The sequence below is a fragment of the Temnothorax americanus genome, unplaced genomic scaffold (assembly GCF_048541705.1).
Source record: "Temnothorax americanus isolate GAGA-0224 unplaced genomic scaffold, ASM4854170v1 Scaffold3, whole genome shotgun sequence".
Taxonomy (NCBI): domain Eukaryota; kingdom Metazoa; phylum Arthropoda; class Insecta; order Hymenoptera; family Formicidae; genus Temnothorax; species Temnothorax americanus.
In genome coordinates, this window is record NW_027509442.1 from 4611540 (window position 1) to 4631650 (window position 20111).

The 20111-nt window shown below is 37.3% G+C and overlaps 1 protein-coding gene and 1 long non-coding RNA gene across 5 annotated transcripts in view; one reads left to right on the forward strand and one right to left on the reverse strand.

Moving 5' to 3' along the window:
* Positions 1 to 244: 244 nt before the first annotated feature.
* Positions 245 to 20111, reverse strand: part of LOC143900123 (uncharacterized) — a 140593-nt gene continuing 120726 nt past the window's right edge. The window contains exon 3 of the long non-coding RNA XR_013257714.1: positions 245 to 1618. This is a non-coding gene — a long non-coding RNA (uncharacterized LOC143900123). The remainder of the gene's footprint in view (positions 1619 to 20111) is intronic.
* The window catches only part of LOC143900109 (1-phosphatidylinositol 4,5-bisphosphate phosphodiesterase epsilon-1), a 118014-nt gene continuing 112323 nt past the window's right edge, over positions 14421 to 20111 (forward strand). For all 4 annotated transcript variants that reach the window (XM_077411092.1, XM_077411091.1, XM_077411093.1 and 1 more), the window contains exon 1: positions 14421 to 15094. The gene's annotated coding sequence lies outside the window, so the exon portion shown is untranslated. The remainder of the gene's footprint in view (positions 15095 to 20111) is intronic.

A 20111-nucleotide genomic window follows, 5' to 3' on the forward strand; every position in this document is an offset into this window, starting at 1 on the left:
TGGTAAATATAAACTTTAACTCGAAAAAATGTACTAACCGTTTTAATATTGTATAATTTTGTTCGATAAATTTTTAGGAATAGCTATCCAAATTTTAAGTGTTTAGATGTACTACATCTGCGTAATTGTTATAAAATGTTAAATTAATTATAATTTAAATTAATTATAGATTTTATAAGGTTTACAGAATTACCACATTAAAAGTAATTTAATATAAAAAAATAGAAATGTAGTAGTTGTAATAATATAATAGTAAAGATATATTTATACTATTTTGAAATTACAAAGCACTTTTATACAATTTCACACGATTTTTACGCTTTATCCATCTTACATAGCACCTCAATAAATAAAATTACTTAATTTGCCTTAACTTAATTATTCCGACCTAATTCTACCCTTAATTTCTTTTTCTGTATCACGGTGCTCATGCACCCTCGCGTAAAGTAATCATGAGTGAATTATTTATCACGCTATTTGCAAAGGTCTGGTAATTCATACTTAGCAAGAAAGAGGACCGCGGATTTTTTTAATTACATTCCACCGTTAAATTATTTATTTTATTTCGTCATGCGCGCAAATTTTAACGCTATTCGAAATCATCTCGGAAAGCGGACGTTCAAGTTATTCCGCGCTGCATTCCCGCTGCATTATTCTAAAAATCCAAGTAAAATATTTTCGGAACCGCGATCTCGGAAACCACAAACCCGCAGCGAAACGAACAATATGGAACGAAATATCTCGCGTAACATCTCGTATCAAAATTCCCACTATCGTATACATTTCCACCCCGCATCTCCCGCCGCGAATTCGTCAAAACGTCCACGTCCGCGGGTAAGTTTTCTCCGTTAAATTTTTCACGACGCGACCGTAACGTGAACATTTGCCATAGACGAGCCGTTATGCGTACGTGGCGATGGAATACACGACGGAATCGGCGGAAAAATGAGGCGGAAAGGAAAAAACGAGCGCGACGAGAGTATAATATGTTGCACGCGGGCATCAGTGGCGCGGCGGAACGCGCGGCGGTGAGAAGACGGAATGGGGATAAAGAGAAAACAACGAGGGCACACACACGCAGGGCGCGGAGGGCGCAGCCTCGGCGCAAGCGGCGCGGCGCGGCGAGGCACGAGGGTGTTAACTGTCCTTTGAGTCTCGTCGGCTGGAACATCTCACCCGTGCAACAACGTCTCACTCGGTCCATGGGTTGTATCTCCGGCTGTATGTGGCGCGTGTATGGTCGAGCTGCGACGGCCAAGCCAGAGCGGCATGGTCGGCTGGCCTCGTAAAAAGGCATTTTCGCAGCTTCACTTGCGCCCAAAATGGCGGACACATCGGCTCCCGGGGGCCGTGTAAGCATCGTGTAACGACATACCTGATTACCCCTAGTGACCAGTGAGCCGAGCGTGTGTCTCCCCCCTCCCGCCGTTCCCTTCCGTCCCCGCCACCCCATCGAGAGCCCTCGGTATGCCTCGGTAAGTCGTTAAGAACGCACCTCGTTGGGCTCCAGCCTCCGTATCATCGTCGCTGACTGTCCAGTCTTCCGTGACATATAATCGCCTGTATTATTAGCGACGTGGTGGCCCTTGCGCAAAACGGGCCGACCCTCGGCGCGCGTCTGTAAATACATCGCGCCGTTTACTCATCGTCGTAAGCAGATTGAAGGTATATATCCTCGATGTTATTATCGTGATACGTTATACGAACGCGCCGTACGCGTGCACAGACTCAAGATTTTGCTAATAAATTGAAACGTCTCTCTTTCTCTCTGTCTGTGTGGTCTGCGATTTGGAAGCCGCACGAGTCAGCCGCAAAAGCTAATTCCAAAACGGTAAATCATATATGATACCAATTATATTATTCTGTGATATTAAAATCATTGAAGTTGTCACCTGAAAGTAATGTTTTTATTTTACAATTTGTCAAAGTTTTCGTTTGAGTTATATATATATATATATATATATATACAGTATAGAATATTAAATATTTATATAATTATAATATTATACATTGTATTTTATATACGTAGCAATATGTACAAAAATATACATGTATTAGAAATTTATTCACGGATCAGTTTTACATTATTGCGTATAAGCTTGCCCCTTTATGCGTGGCGTGCGGTAGCGCGTGGACTTGCTTACAATACCGATCGCGCCATTATTTATAATGTACTTGTTTATAATTAATGCAAATATCGTAATGATGCATTCACATACACGATATATAGATAAACACCACCGAGTTCTCGTGCCAATATATACGCTTGTGAAATGCACACTTTGATGAATATCATAAATATATGTAGATTTAATATCATATTATACATATCTATGGCTGCAAAAGCAATATTTGCGGAAGACATTAATATTTACTACGCGTTCATGCTTCGCATTATAATTTTACATTAAAATGATATTTCGATACGTATTTTCCACGCCGAAGTCAGGACGAAACCGTATCCGATATACGTACTAACAGTAACCATCAATCCAGGCCTTATGATCAACATGAATCGGCGAGTTGGCAAGTGTGGTTTCGTCATTGTTGTCGCGATATTGTTACGACCGAAGCGCGCAGAAGACAAATCGCGGGTCCGGACGCGTCCACAGCCTCTGCCGCACAGTTGCATATACGCCGCGCCATATAGGTATATACAAGAGTGCGACTGATACCGAAATCGCAGCGAATTTGTGGTCGAAATCGTCGCGACATCGGGACATCGGGACATCGGCTGCGACACGCCTGACGCAACTTAATTAATGATGTTCGACATCCGCGGAATCGCCGGATAACTCGCCGACACGCCGCGACGGGGGTTTCCGGCTCGCCGGCATTCGGCGCGATTATGCCGCGATGTCATAAGGCCCGGGCATGCGACCTGGTCCCAGGTATTGTTCTGTCTCGATCCATCTCCCGATTTCCATTACCGGCGACATCGAGACATTCCTGGGGAAACGTTTCCCCGCGATTTATCGCCCGCGTGCCCGTTATATACGTATACGCCGCGCCGGTGGACAGGCCGTGGCCATAAGATAATCCCATGCTGGATGCAAACCTCGGCGCAAACAGCGGCGTAAACGGCGGAGCGTAGCCGCATTTCGGGGGCTACGGCCCGGCATGTTAGCAGGGTAAACTGAATGGCGCTGAAATCTGCCGCAACTGTGTTTGCTTGCGTCCTGAGACTTCGGTAAATCTACCGGAAGGAATAAGCACCGTCGCGCGGCGCGCGCGCGCGCGCGCGCTTTTAACTCCCGAAATAGCTGATGCAGAGACGCGAGGATGGCTGATCTGGCGAATTTATCTTTTTTTCTCTTTTCGTCGACTGTGTGTAGTATTATTTTTCCTGATTTACATAACTGCATCAGATGAAATCTAATACTAGAGAGCACTCTATATCCAGTTGCTTTTTAGCTTCTTTTTCTACTTCTCTTTTTCCCTTTTTAACTTTCATTTTCTTTTAGTGAGTGAACAAACTGAAAATTTATTTAGTCGAATCACATAAAAATATTTTAGCAAATAAGTTGATTAAGGGAGAGATTTATATAAAGCCGAGTACACGAAGCTTTACGTCAGGCAGCAATTCGAAACTAATGGATGTTGCGCGCGCTCCCTCTCTCTCTCTCTCTCTCTCTCTCTCTCTCTCTCTCTCTCTTTCTCTCTCTCTCCTTCTCGCGTGTTGAAGATGTCTAGGGAAAGGAAAGTGATTAATAGCTAAAGATCACAAAGTTTGGAGGTCTTGACAATTAAACGCATGCATGTCTGAGTCAATCTAAGTTTCTATCAGGAGGCCTTCTATTGTAATCGATGGTATCAGTTATTCAATTAAACGTGAAACTTCATAAACTTGCATTGGCGTAGACGCGATATTATTTCCCAGTGATATTGAAATCCTAAATATTATTTCTATAATACAAACGTTATAAGAATCTTAATAATTGTATTTTGCGTGTGTAAAAGTTATTCAATTATTTATTTCCGTTATATTTCTTCCAATATTTCTTTTTCCGTTGTGTAATAATAATAATAATCTATAATTATTTACTTTACATTTTATCAGTAAAGACAATTTTCGGTCTAAATTATATCTATATTTAAGAAATTAATATGTTAACTTAAAAAATTAATATAACTTATAAATGCATTATATATATATATACATATATAAAATTTCTCAAAATCAGCTTAACAATGGTTGAAAATTGGAAAGTATCATGATAAATACACACGCATTGGCATATGACTTTATAATGTATATATATTCATTATGATACTTTATGACGATTGTTTTACTGATTTTGAAAAACTTGGAAAAACGAAGATGTCGTAGACGAAGCGAAATATCAAGTAAACTTATTAAAATATTATATCTTTTTTATATACATATATCGTGGCATTCTCGTGATCGGAATTGTTTGATACATTTTTACATGATTTTTCTTGTAAATATCTAAACATAATTTTAACAAGCATGATACAACGATAGTGCGATTAACGAGAAATATTATTTAAAACTTCTAAGTACTGCAATTTTATAATTTTATCGTATAATAAAACACATTCACTTTATTGTTTGCTCAGAATTCTACCCGCTAAGAGGTAATGAAGTGATATACGAAGACGTAGAATTGCATTGGATATTTACGACGGATTGGAACGACGTATCGAGGAATATTGGAAAGAGAAAATATATAATGTATTCACAATAAAATCTATATTTTTACATTACGAAACATATATGATTTTAATTCGCTTGAAGAAAATAGTGAGAGAATCGTATACCTAAGTCACTTCGGTTTGGATATTCAGTATCATATTCAATGATTTTTCTTCAATCCCTTTACAATAATTCACTGGAGATGTCTATCGTCACGACTTTGCACAGCCCTTTCTTAAAACGTAGGGAATCCCAGAAGATTGAACGGCTTATCGATAATATTCGATCTCGTACAACACGTGTCGCGCGAATATATCAGGAATATAAATTGTGTAGGCAATGACAAAATCTAATATATCTATAATACGCCTATATACTATATATCTTTACGCCTCTATATATATCCTAATTTCGCACGTATCAATCCATTTCTTTTTATGAACGCCGCCGCGAATGCGATAAATCAGTTTATAATGAAAGTAAAGAAACCAAGAGAGAAGATAAACGCAAAACGTACATTAAGTACTACAGAGAAACGACTTACAGTCCAACTTAATTTACGATAACTTCGTGTTATTATTTTCACTGGATTATTAGATTATGTCGTTATGTAGATTGGTGCGAAAAAGATAAATTTTTGTGGATTATAAGCATGCATGTAGCACGGAGAAATAAATTACAAATCTTTGTATAAAAACTTGGACGAGTATAATATATCTATAAATCGGATTAAAAAATCACCTCATAATAAAATACAAAAATATAATCAATTTGATTTTTAGTAAGCTAGACTAGAACTTCAGATTAATATTTTGTTTTATGAAAGGAAAACCGATTCATAACCGATGAAAAATTTAACATTTTCTCTCACTGTCTTTACATTTTTAATATTCATTATGTTAAGATGCAATTAAGTTTCATAATTAATAAAAAGATGTTAATTCTTAAATCACTTATTCAACGTAAATACTTTATACGCACTGACACATTTAGCAAAAATATATAAAGTAAAATCAAATTTTATTGTTGCCTTTTCTTAATTTTCTAAATTTTTTCTTATTTTTAACTTTCTTTGTTTTTGTTATTATTAATTTTAGTTTTAGTTATTTTTAATCAATGTTAATTTTGTTTTTCTCCCGACTGCTGCCAACCTTCGGTTGGCGAAGACGAGGAAGTAATTAATATTGGTTTTTTGTAATATTTTATTGTATAATCAGATAAAATATGTCTTAATATGAATTAATAAACAAACCAAACAATGATGCATAATCACTCTAATAATTTATTTATAATTAAATGCAATAAACTTTGGAAACTTTAAACGTGTTGCATTTATGCATTATGTATCCTTCTATTCACAATATACATGTTTATAACAATTTATAATTTATGCAATATATAACTATGTAATAATAAGTTTTTAAAAGCAAAATTATTTGGCGAATGAAAAATCGATCCTAATTGAGTTGCCAAATTAATGACAGAAGGATAATCAATATATAAATAAAAACTGATTTTAAAAACTATGAAAAATATGATATCTATTATATAAATATGATTTAATTCCATGGAATTTTCATTGATTACACTATTAATCAATATAACACATTTGTATTAATAATCAAACTTTTTCTGCATATTAATAAAGTTTAGTGTAAATCACGAGAAAAAGTAATACGCTTATAGCGCAGTGTTATATATTCTAATAAGATACAAGGAAACGTAATTTTTAAGAAACATTGACAATTGTATCTAGTACAGTACAATATCGGATGAACAGCATAATATATAAAATGTAAAAGTTATAGATTGATAAGATTAGAGCCTGATACTTTTGAGGGAACACTATTACGTCATGACCCTCGTTTAAGTAATAAGTAAAGTTTTTTTTTCTCGCCGTTCTCGGGGGTCCGGTTCGACAGAAGTTCGCAAGGAGAAGAAAACAGGGAGAGCGCAAAGTGGAACAAAGCGTGAGGCAGGTGGCACGGATATAGGTCACCCATGAAAATAAGTAGAATTCACGATTTCCGGCGGTGACATTAGCGTCTTTGCATTTTCACGGTGGCGCGAGAAACGCGACTCCGCGATATTAAAGAAGAATACACAAATGGATAAGCTCTCGAGCTGCCTGAGATATTACGTTGCTCGAAGCTATGAATAATTTCCACGGCCGACGACAGTGCCGGTATCTGTTGCTTACACTTTGCGGAGCAAGTATTTTTGTCATTGAAATTTTACAATAACTCCCCGAAAAGTGCAGCGAGCTCTGTGTCAGCTCCCGCATTATTAATCGATCGCATGGTAAGCGTGTATATATCATCACGCATTTGCAGCTCTTTCTGCAAGAGAAAGCATAATCGATATCCGGAATAACCCGGTCATCTAGAATTCATACAGAGATTGCATTTTTTTTTATTTAGTAACAACAAGATTTTGTTTTTATAACTGCTCGATCCCCTCGCGGTTACATCTGATGTAAAATATAATTGGATTTAAATTTACAATTTATAATTTAATACTTCCTTGCTCTGTACTTTCATATCAACGACCAATATTTATAGCAATTGGATGTGTACAGAAAAATATGTAGCGATGCCCGCGGCGGTATATAGTAATAATATAATCATTGAAAAATATTTGACGAGGATTTTTTGACGAAACTGCGGAGGAAGAATAAACCGTATAACGGCCGCGTATAAAATGGGGAAAAACTTGATTCTATTTTTTTTTTAAAAGCAAGTTTTCGCATGTCGATTATAATACCGTATCGAAAGTGTCATTTGAAACTGTGTACATAGCTGCTTAGAGCTCATTATTTCCACGCGATTCAATTTCGCCGCCCCTTCGAATTCTCTGCCTCGGATGAATACGATCGGTCCCGCATTTCGTGCGGCGTTCATCGATTTTGCGAAGAAAAGATCAGATTTATAAACCGATGGCCAACGTATACGAGCTCGACTTCTGCACGAACTTCTGCATTTTGATGTGGCACGAGAAACGAGGTTTTCTACCGATTATCCCGTCGAAATAGCGTCTGCACCGATGGTTCCCTTGCTGGCGAAACGACGAAACTTTCGGACTGTCGAAATTCTTGGACAAAGTATACCTAAACATATAATGGAAACTAAGGTTCTCACCTCACGCTAATCTTTTCAATTTAACGGCTTATAATCGTGTACATTTATGCCGAGGATGTTTAAAAGAGAATCCTCTAAATATATTTTTTCTATTTTTGCTCTGATATTTTACTACTTATCATTATATCCCTTCTATATTTATATGTCGGTAGAATGTACTTAATTGATTTAACATTTAAATATTTAAAGAAAACGTGGGTGTATATCAATAGAGATTCAAAAGTAAATGCTTTTAACAGGAGCTTAATGCTTTTAACAGAACTTAATGCCTTTAACAGAAATTATAATTCTTTTTTTTTTCTTAAAACGGCGAAAGAAAAAAATGTAGCGTAGCTATATGAAGCATCCGGTGAAGCATTCAGGATGCATGAATAGTTTGCTTAATAACTAGAGCGCAGGAAGCAAAGCTGCTGCATTATTTATCATCACTTTAGTCTTCCTTTTGACCCCGCGTTTCGGTACACATCAATTCCTTATTCGGCTCTCTCAAAGAGCAATCAAAATCGATTTCAAACGTTTTGACAAGCCTTTCAATTTACAATCCAACAATTTTTTATAAAAATATACAAATGAATAAGTAATTAAACAATTAGGAATTTACAATTCGTAAAACTTTTCTAAAGCGTCATAAATGAACTTTCAATACATAATACAATCGAATCTCTCATCTTAAAAAGGCTATAAAAACTGATAAATAAATTATATTGTTAAAAAAATAATTCTGTATGCTGTTTTAATATACGAACGGCATTTTGTCTCATTTTTAATAATAAATCAAAAAGTAGAATAAAGATGACGTTTTTTGTCGTAAAAAAAAAAAATATATTTGTTAGCTCTGTATCTCCGATAATTATAATCTCCTGTTACTCTATTTCAAATAAACAAGCAACTTTTGTGCTGCCGAAGTCATCATGCTTTTCTTAAGAGATAATTTATTCAGAGAAGAGGAATATTAAGGAGACGCTAAATCTCGTAAGTACCTTTGGCGAAGTGGCGTGCGAACGGCGATAACGACGAGAAGCGAGCGAAATGGCGCGATATCGAAGCTGAATCTGTGGTAACGAAGCGCTATAACAGGTAGATCGATACGCGGGGCGAGCCCTTTCATTTATCCGGCGTGTTTCGTCGCACTCTATACATGCGACTCTCTAGCGGGAAGTTTCCAGCGAGCGTGCCGCTTATAGGCGACGCGTAACGCGGTCGCATATTTTGCGACGGCAAAATCGCTCCTGCGAGATCAAAATTGTGCGACAACGCTGATCCCCCGGGAGAATATGAATATGGGACGCGGCATGTACAGGCCGAAGGAAGTAACAATAAAGATCTGCAAGAGAAGAGAGACTTTTTAGCGTTTATTCTGCACCGAACGCTAAATACGGCGAGACAGTATACATAGTCGTCTCCCGAGTCGAATCCGTTTCGTTTCCGCGTCGCGAATTCCTATTAATTCGCGTATAGTCATTAATTGCGTGCGACAGCAAGCAGAAGTGACAACGCGTCACTGCTGGAACACGGAATGTCTCGGTAAATCGGTCGAGATTCGCATCTCACTGTGGAATTATCATTATGTAGGTCACGCTTTGTAACGTCTCGACGTGTTCATGGCACATCGCTTAAAGGAGCTTAATTTTGACATTGTCGATCGCATTGACTTCTCAACAATCGGTAGTGCTTTGCGTGAAATTGCTACGAGTGATTTCCTTGTATCCGCATTAATTATTGGTATCACAGGTGTCAATAAAAACGATCGCTTTCGCTTTGTCGCAAAACAATCGGAGAAAGTCCCGACAAACGGGGTAATTTGTCACATGCGATGCGCTCCCGGCTAAGGCTACGTTGATAGAGAAGATTCTATTTATAAAACGGTATAAAAAAATCTGCTCTCGCTTATTGATTAGAGAAAGAGAGAGAGGAGGGGGGGCGGGAGGGAGGGGAAAGGGAAAGAGAGAGACTCTAAAATTAAGCGTCCTTGTATATAGTTGATTTTAGCGACGAGAATCCCGTCGCTGGTGAACGAAATTGTGATGAAAAAACGAAAAACGAATGACACTAAGTACACCCAGTGGAACGAGACGTTTCGAGTGTTATGTATTGAGAAATAATTTCATGGGATGGAAATTCCCTTGACTCGATATAGAAGCGAAGATCTCATATCGATTCTCAATATCATTTGATGCAAAAATGCGCAGAAAAATGCCGATTAATAGACAATCAATTATTTATTACTTATTACAATCGTTTGTTAATCGTTTAATACCGAATATAATTACATGACAATTAAGAGATAACTTCAAGCTATTGTCGCGAACCTGATTAAAATTATTTTCAGTCACCATTCGTTGCATTCGTACTAGAACTCAAATATTAAATATACTAAAGAAATAAATTTTATTAGTACAAAAATCAAATTTATTTAACGTTTAAATTTCATGTCAAGAATAGAATTATAATTTATAATGAAAATGCCATAAAATTTATTTTATATATAAAAAGTGTGTGATACTGTTCGTTACGATACAAAAGATCGTTAAAAATTAAAAATATATTACAGTTTCTCTTGAAACTTTTCTTAAAATATTTGGCACATAAAGTATAAAATAATACTTCTCTCGTACTTCAGATATATTTCGGTTAATTTAAAATACCAATTTTATAATTAAAATCAAATAAAAGTATATTCAGAAATTAGTAATCAAGCAATTATTTAACTTATGTAACAACTTACATAAGAAAAAAAGTACTATATATTTACTTCCCATTTAAATTATATAAATTATATAAACATGCTTATAAAAATCTAGTTAATCTATATTATGTAATATTAAAATTTAGTTAGTTTTTAATTAGATCAAGATTTATTTACTACATTATTATAAATTTTTTGTATGGTCGTACAATATTGTTGCATTTTCTTCTTTATAGAGTTAGCCTTAGACATCTATTTTTCAATTTTGATAAAAGGGCGCTTGATTTCATTTACATATAAAAGTCGATCGAGATAATAAATGTCCAAAACCACAGTGATGGACCCCGAGACGACAAACCGGTGACACGTGGAAAGCAATTTTGGGTCAAGGTTCGTACTGTAGTCAACTATATTGAGGTACATGGACAACGGATCGAGAGAGATTGCAAAGGCGAAAGTTTTGCGCGATACATTTACAACCGCGCGACGGATGCCGTGCAGCAACGCTTCCATCGTAGACGAGCCGACCGCGAATGTAGGCTCTCTTTCTCTCGCCGAGTGTACCGATAAAGGACTTTCGATCGCTGTCAACGTGTCACGATTGTTTAACGTGTGTCAGAGTTTATTAATTTCCGATAAGATAATTCCGATATTTCTCATTTGCGATGGTATTAAGATACAAGCTGCAGTATTGATTTAAATGGAGACAAAGGCGAGTTAATTAGTGACAATCAAAATGCATTATTTCATTGATCTATAATTGAACATTTTATTTCATTTAACGTTATTATCAATAACGTCATGTTTATAACTTCTGTTTATAACTTGAAAATCTTTTCGGTGGTAAAAAAATGTTTATGAACCGAAGACTTAACTCACAATTAAGTGACTCAATTTGATTTGTTAATGTCAACATATGTATGAATATATTTTATCGTGCAACATATAAAGAAAATATAATCAATTTTTTCAAAACCCATAAAAATTTTTTAGAATCTTTAGATCTTGAGCTATATAGACAAAAACTTCACAACGCTAAAGCAAAGAGTAATTGCTAATTCTGTTAAAAACTAAAGACAAACTAAAAACGACTTACAAATTTTCGCGAGATATCTCTTTTTTGTCTTTGTATTTTTATTTTCCATTTGTCTATGTTATTACGAAGAGCGAAAATCGAGTGGATTGCTTTTTCCTCTAAAAGGAAACTACTTGTGTATCGCTTATTCTAGACATGCAATATGTCGATTCTTTCCGAAACAATCGTCCACCTGCGTAGCACCTGTCGTAGGTTTCATCAACCTACCGGCGCGGCGCGGCGACGATAGGATGCGAAAATGGGAAATGCCAGAGATCGCTCACGCTGTTCTCTCTTTATTTCTTCTTTCTCTCCCTCTTTCTCCTCTGCATGAAAACGTCGCGCGATAACTCGTACGATGCTGTCATGCAAGAGGAAATGGAGTTCCAAGATTTATTCGTGATATGCCGGCGAGTCGATAAGCTTTATTATTTGTGCGCGCCGTAGCGAGATCAACGGCGGAGTATGATAAACATTTTCGTTGCTGTGGCTCAAAGCAGATTACTTCCGCGATATTTCTCGGTCGACCTGCACCGGGATTCGACCGTGCGATCAAAGGCGTTCTCCTATCGAAAAATCACGTGAATCCACGCATTGTGATAAAGCAGATTCGACGCGCTTATTTGGTTTTTACCAGGGATTTCGAAATAAAATAACATGCGTTATTCCCAAGATGTTTCCAAAATAAATCGTTTTCAGCTGCACTATTGGACCATTAGACATGGGAATTGTATTGAAACAGTGCGATAAACGATACGTGATTCTTAAATTTGTTTTAGACGATTTATAAGTCGCGCCAGAGTTCAAGATAGAATTCTTATTTGCAGTTTTATAGTAACGTATTATATAAAAAAATATTTTACAACTCAAAATACACACCAATAAAATATATCAAAACACACGTTATATGAAATCATAAATAATATTCTATTCTAAAATCTGACGCAAATTGTACATCAACTGTAGCTCGAAAGCAAGGTATATTTTTAGAAACAAAAGAATTTGTTAAGTATTTAGTAGTGCATTGCGTTGAAAGCGTTGCAGTACTCATGATTCCTATAGAAAGATAAATCTAAATCTGTTTGCCACGTTAAAATAATCGTGCCCCAGGTAGGTATCGTGTAAAAATTTTATCTTTTCGACTCACATATGTTTAGTGGAATAAGCTTGATTGTAAATAATATAATTCTATATAATTATTAAGCAAAGTGATTTATTGCAGCCAAATTTACATTATATTAAATATTAAAATTAAATATTATACTTTTTTTAGCTATCCGGTAACAAACGAGAATTAAAAAGAGCTAAATGTTACGTATTGATTATATTATGCTCGGCGTAGCATTTCACGTACGTCATTTTTTATTAATCTTTTTACATACTCTTTGCATTTTATTTGCGCGATATGTAGTGAACAACGTTAACGCCAGAGCGAAAGAAAACCCGGGAGGGCAGGGCAAGCTCTCTTTTAAAGGGGCTACAAATCTTACGCTCTTATGAACTTTAGACCAATTTTACCGATGAAAAATGTCGGAAAAATCGAGTCCTTTATCACGTTAACCCGCGCGTTTACGGTAAACAATAAGGCTACAGAATTCTTCCAGATAGATTCTAATTTTTGCCGTAACAGTTATGCAGAAACTGATTTACTCATGTGCATCGGGGCATGTATTTTATTATATGGACGCGATAAATATAAACTGCGAGTTTTCGAGTGTATAACATTAAGCGCAGCTTCTATCAAAATTACCAGAACTTAATTATTTTGACATTTGTTACATTCGCCGCTCTATATTTAATTAAAAGCACAAATTAATTCACATATTCGTACAACAGCGATAAAAAGCCATTTTCACTCGTGGATGTAAATTTCTCTCTCTCTCTCTCTCTCTCTCTCTCTCTCTCTCTCTCTCTCTCTCTCTCTCTCTCTCTCTCTCTCTCTCTCTCTCTCTCTCTCTCTCTCTCTCTCTCTCTATCTGTGAGGTTAAATGGTAACAAATCAAATAGTGCGCGTAAAGGCGTGAGGATATGTATGTATGTACGTAATAAAGTTGTAACTGGGACGTGAGTGGAGCAAACTCCCCTCGCGGTCGCTCGCTGAGGACGCCTTAAAATATGCTCCTGTAGCTCGGTGAGAGAATCCTTGAAATATATCTACTATTCGCCGCTCCAACGAGGGATCCTTAAATACACGCTGGCAATTTTCAGGACGTCGTTCCCAGCTCGGACCCACCGCGCAAAGCCAAAGGGTTCACGTTGGCTATTCCGAGCGCTCCTATAAGCCAGTCATGCAATTAAAATCCGTTCATCCGGCAAAAATGCTGAGAAGGGTTAATGAGCGCGCACGTATCTCGAGCGATCGTTTCCGTGCGCTCGCGAGCGTAACTCTGACCGCGCGCGATTACCCCCGGTGTTTATCCCGCGGGGCACGCGCAAGAGGAGGTCGATCGACTCTCTGTGTGCGGACGAGCGAGAAGAGCGAGAGCTTTTTCCGCGTCGCATCGAGTCGTTCGAGCACGAACGGAAGTGGTTATCGATGCGCACCGGAAGTTCACCCGTTGCGCCCGTGTGTTGTTGTTGTTGTTGTTGTTGTTGTTGCAAAAGAGAACCCTCGCAAGGGCCCCCGCGAGAGTCGCGCGTCGCGCGGTGACCAGCGGGCGAGAGAAAAAGACGGGGACGCGGATGTGGAAGAGCGGGAAGAGCAGGTCGGGCGTGAGGAAGGAGGGAGATGGGGAAAGGATGAGAAAGGTTTGCCGCGAGGGCGCCGGGGGAGTTAAAGGGTGGCCGTCGCGAAGGATGACCGAGGGCGACGGAGGGCGGAAGATAAAAGGATAGGAAGAAGAGGCGACCGACGGACCAGTCCCGACGAGGGTGGGACGCATACGGTGGATCGCGAAGGGGGGTTAGCGGTGTGGCACCGACGCCGACGTCGAGGTTGGGGTGGACGTACCGCAGGAGAGGGGCGCCATTATATTTGCGCAGGGCCGTCCAATAGGGCGCAGTATCGTCCCGACCGCCGTCGCGTGCATACGTTGTAAAGTTTGTGCCTGAACTTGTGAAACGCGCGTAAAACCGCCACCGCCGCCGTCGCCGTCGCTGTCGCCACCTCCCCCTCCCCCCGAACGTCCACGTCCGGTGTCCCGGCGAGAGGGTGAGATCCACGCGAGAGACGCGTCCTCGTCCTCTCTCTCTCTCTCTCTCTCTCTCTCTCTCTCTCTCTCTCTCTCTCTCTCTCTCTCTCTCTCTCTCTCTCTCTCTCTCTCTCTCTCTCTCTCTCTCTCTTTTTATCTCTCTCTCCCCCTCTCTCTCCCCCTCCCTCCCATTGTTCCCCGTATGCCGTCTTCATCTTTCTACCTTCCTTTTACCGCATCTCTCTATCCGTATCTTCTCACGTTTCGCACATTCCTCATCTTCCGTCGATCGTCGCGCGTCGTTGCAACTTTTACTCGCCCGCACGCAGTATAAACAACAACGGAGAGCGCGAGAGTCCGTCTACGCACGAGGGTCACAAGTGGAAAGTGAGTTGCGCTGCGACAAAAGTGAGTAGACAAAGTGGCTGCGCTTAATGTGGATGGAGAATGGAGGAGAGAGAAGCATGGCGGGAGGGAGTCGAAAACTCCTCTCGTTCCTTTCCCACCCTCGAGTCCGTTTTTGCGCTCCGGAAAGGACGGTCCTAGGCCCTTTGTTCCATTTTTCATATACGTGGGCTCTGAGTGTTTTCACTTTCACGCAACGCGATACCTATCACCCCCGGTTTCGTCAACGGGGGGCAAAAGCTCCGATTAATTTGAGAATTGCTTCGATTAATCACATTCTTTTCTACGTGAAGGCACGCGAAAGACTCGGTAATATCACAGGCGGAGATTTAAACGCGACATATATGTAGAACGCGCTCAGCAATCTTCGTCAGAATTAAATGCAGGGATTCAGAGAAAGAGAGAGAGAGAGAGAGAGAGAGAGGGTGAGAGAAAAATCGATGAATTTATAATAACTTAAGGTTTTGATGCCAAAAAACGACTGTCATTTTTATATAAAAAGTGGCGTTAAGAAATACGATAAATTTGCGACGAAATTTTGGGTTTTAATATTCATACGAAGAAATAATTACGTTCATATAAAAACCGGTATGTTTCTCAGTTGAGTTGAAAATTGAGAACTAACCGAAAAATCGTTTTACGTTGAGATCAATCCTCGATTTAAACTCACTGATTTTTCTACATGACCCATTATCGATGAAACACATTCGATTACACGACTACGCCATTTGTTCTCCACTGTTCTTAAATGAGAATTTCGGAGGAATTCGTAATTTGTCGCAACCTTTTAATTACCGACTCAATGTCTGAGGGTGACTAAAGTTCAGAATGCGGGTGAAATTACCTGAGAAGTTGGATGTTCCCTACGTTTTGGAAACTTAATTTATCTAAATCCTTTAATTCACGACGTTAAGCATCTCTGTAATTAAGCCTCCCATCAAATTTTCGCCAGAGGAATATCAGTTCCGTGTTCCCTCAAGAAATTTATCGTATTTGGAATGATGGTCCACCCCATATACTGAAGCTAACGATTCACGAACTTGAAATTTATTTTCGAACTAACTATAAATCGCAGTATTCTATCTTATAAATAGACCGGTGAAGTAAATAGACATTTCTAATTTTTAATCGATCGATAATTTCCATACATACCCAAAAATGTTATAAGAAGTTCTCTATATAATTTTCTACGTTATATTCATTACTTCATTATCCCTTAGTGTTATCGATCCATATCTTCCTTATTGCATTTAGCAATAATTGAACGTCTTACTTCTAGACTTTAATGTGCTCGCTGTCCAAGTAGCAGAGTGACGTTAAAAGACGACACAGTGACGCGTATTAGACATCAGTAGACATCACTTTGTCGTCTTTGAACGTAACTCTGCTACCTGGAGCAAGAATATGGCCCGTCTAAAATAATTTCTAATCCGATTAGAAACCGATTTGCTAGATATTCCAGTTTTTGTGTTCATTGCGACAATTTGAAATCTTCGTCATAATCGTTCGTAAAATGGAATCGTCGAAATAATTTAAATTTTTCAAGCATTAAAATGAAGTTCACGTTCATCTGGTGAATGTTGATGAAGACGGGAGAAAATTTGCCAAAGATGCATTTAAGATCTTTATCAGCGCGTAACTGTAATTCGAGTTAGCATTTTCACGTTGCGTGAAAGTTGTTGAATTAGAAAAGAGTATTTTCAATGGCTCTTTTGAGAAAACGGGTAACGTGAGGTAGGTAACAAATATGTATTTCCATTTCCAGCGTGGCATGAATTCAAAAGACCTTTGTCCAGTATAACAAATTTTTAAGAGTACCTTGGACCTATTGAAGCTAATAAAATATAAAGTAGATTCTGTTACGCATGTGTCGTTAGAATTCTTTTGAAAATTTCGAATAGATGCATACCTAGTCTTATAGATACAATAGAAATTTCTTATGTTTTTAGAGCCATTTTGTAGAGCAATTTGTATTAACAATTAAAATGTTATGCAAAGCTTTGTAATCCTTACAATGCTGCTTAAATAACTAGGCGCTTGTGGACTTTATCGGGTGACCGTGTTACGTGCGATCTTTCCGATTTTTACGTTTCATTCACGATTAGACTTATCTATATCTATGAAACAGACGTATACGTAATAATAATATATTAATAATAATATCGATATAGTTAAAAACTATCAATTATGTAGAAAATTAGTTTCATTTATATTTAAATAATTATTTAGATGCGATTAAATATTTTCTTAGATAATTCACCGTCTTGGTCTTAACCAATTTTCGAAATTATAAGCATCAAAATATAAATAATATCTTTTATTATTTTATCTCCTCGCAATAATAAATTAATTTCGTAACGAAGATGAAACGAACAAATAGAAACGACGATAAAAATAGAGGAATAATTCAAAGAGTACTAGTTGATACAAGTATTATCAAAACATATTTTCTCCTCAATTATATTTTTTTATAAAAAAAAAGTCTTTCAAATACATTTCTGTTCTTTCGCACGCTTTTCGCTCCGTCGCACATCTCTGATTCGTTTTGATTTAATTATACAAATGATAAAAAAATTAATAAGGCATTTTTGCAATGAATTTGTTTCATTTCAGTTCGTATTTTTTCATGTTTGCGCGCACGGATATTCATAACATTCCCGTAGAATATCACAGAATTTACTGCCGACTCTGCGTCTCTGTATTCTAATAGAATTATGCTCATTACTTTGTGTCATTGACACAATAGATATCATTAACACACGTCACGATTTACGACAAGATTTCCTGTAATAACATCTTTCTACATTTAAAAATGCAGTTTAAAAAAAAATTACATATATAATTAATGTAAATACGGATTGATAAAATACTTACTCTATTATTTAATTATTTGCATAAAGTAATTATACAAGAATAGTATGTGCAAAATAAATTTCGCGCAAAAATTTCGGATAATAAGGGATGTTCTGCATATTGCAATCCAAGGTACAGAAATCAAAGCTTGTAGTTCATTTTCATTAAAGGTGTAACTCCATAAACAAGAATGCCAGCACTAATTTGTGGATGCTTATTTAGGTCAACTTAATGCCACCTTTCCGACTAATAACGGTCAGTAATATTAATAACGTGTTATGCTTTCGCGTGTACAGACAAGCAAATTGTAGCGTTACCGCACGTCATTATTACATGAAAGCTCTGAGTTACTGTGCGAACTTCTATTTTAGTTAATTAAAAATGAAGCCTTTCTTTCGACCGCACGATCGCGTTTATCTCGTGGCACACGCATGCGATCTAGTTAGTAATTCTGACAACATCCGTCGTGGAAAAAGATATGGACTATGGAGCAACATCACGCGGAATCTTGCTTTTACAACTTATGTCGCTGATGAAAACAACGCCGCGCTTTTTTAATTCCACGCAGAGAAAAAAAACACATTTTTTTTAATTCTGAAAATTTTTACTTACGCAATTCTCTCACGTGAGTTAAATAAGAATTAAAAAAAAATGTTTTATATTACATAAGTTACTATAAATAAATATCAAGAAATGTGTAATATTGTGGAAATAGATTTAACTTCTTTATATCATATTTTTTAGCGATATATATGTAAAATACACAAATACATATATATCACAGAATAAAATTTGAATAGTTGGAATAGAGAACTTGTCATGCCCGTTTCCAATATTATATATTTCTTAAGTCTTAAAGAATAAAATTATATATAATAAAATTTCTATTAACAAAATTGATCCGGAAATACGTACCTACACAAGTTATCCGTCTTGAATAAGAAAAAGAGAGATAGGTATAGAAAGAGATAATCGATCTCTCTGTGTAAAGAATAGTACGGCAGTGTATTTTTTTCAAGATAAACGTTGAGAGTCTATTTACGGTATATCACGATTGTCAGTTTAACTTTAAAGTCGACTTTAAAATGCTGCTAAATGTCATGATTAAGATCGCAGTGAAAAAGTCATTGAAACACATTTAAAATCTTTTTACTCAATTGTCAATTCAACGGCGCTTCGAATATATTAATTTTATCCATTGTGACGTCAGTTCGATTGAACCAGTCTCGAAGATACATATTTCTCATCATAAACCGAGAGCATCTTCGAGAAGGTGATAAATATTTGCGTCGACACGCGAATACGTCACAATAGCGACGTATATTCAAAATTAGATTGATCAATCTTTTATTAAAACTCCTCTTTGTGCGTCGCGCTCTATAACGTATTTATGGAAATTGGTATTGCATGAGAAAATATACTTGAGGATGTGCTTATACTCACAAGCTTCTATCACGATGACAAAGTTACTACGCGGTATATGCATAATTTTTTTTATTAAAATTCTTTACGAACTCACACATCGCGAACTTTGCGAGGTCGAAACGTTTGCGAGATGGAGTTTACCTCGCGATCGACTGCGCGTGAATTTAAATTTAAGTCCGAATCGCGTTTATCCATTTGTCGCGAAAGTAAAATGCTGCCGTGTGCCCATTACGCCAGGTCAAAATTCTGGGTGCGTTTTGCAAGAGTCGCGCATTTTATAAAAAAAAAGAGATATCCGTGCAATTCGTTGTTGTAATTGAATTGGTCCCAGTCGAAATTAAACTCGTCCGTTTTTATTGAAATTCCTAGGGAAACTCGATGCACAGTTTATAGAGTGTACAATAAAATATAGAAGAGCTATGGGGTTTTCGTGTTTTGCATTTTAATGTTTCTCGTTTTTTTCCCCGTTCACTCGATGGCTACCGTAATCTTGCAATCTTGGCTATGCCGTTGCGCGTCATATTTTTCACTATGAATTATTGTCGATTGTGATATAGCTCATCGGTTACATCGATTAGCTTAAACTGTTACTCGAATTAGATTCCCTTTCGCTTAAAGTATATACTATTCAGAGAGGCCATTTATTTGTCTTTGTTCCCCTCGTCAAGCGAGCACCTATAATTTACTCGTATACATCGACAAGTTCAATTAACCACTTATGCGTTATTTAGCGTTACTGACT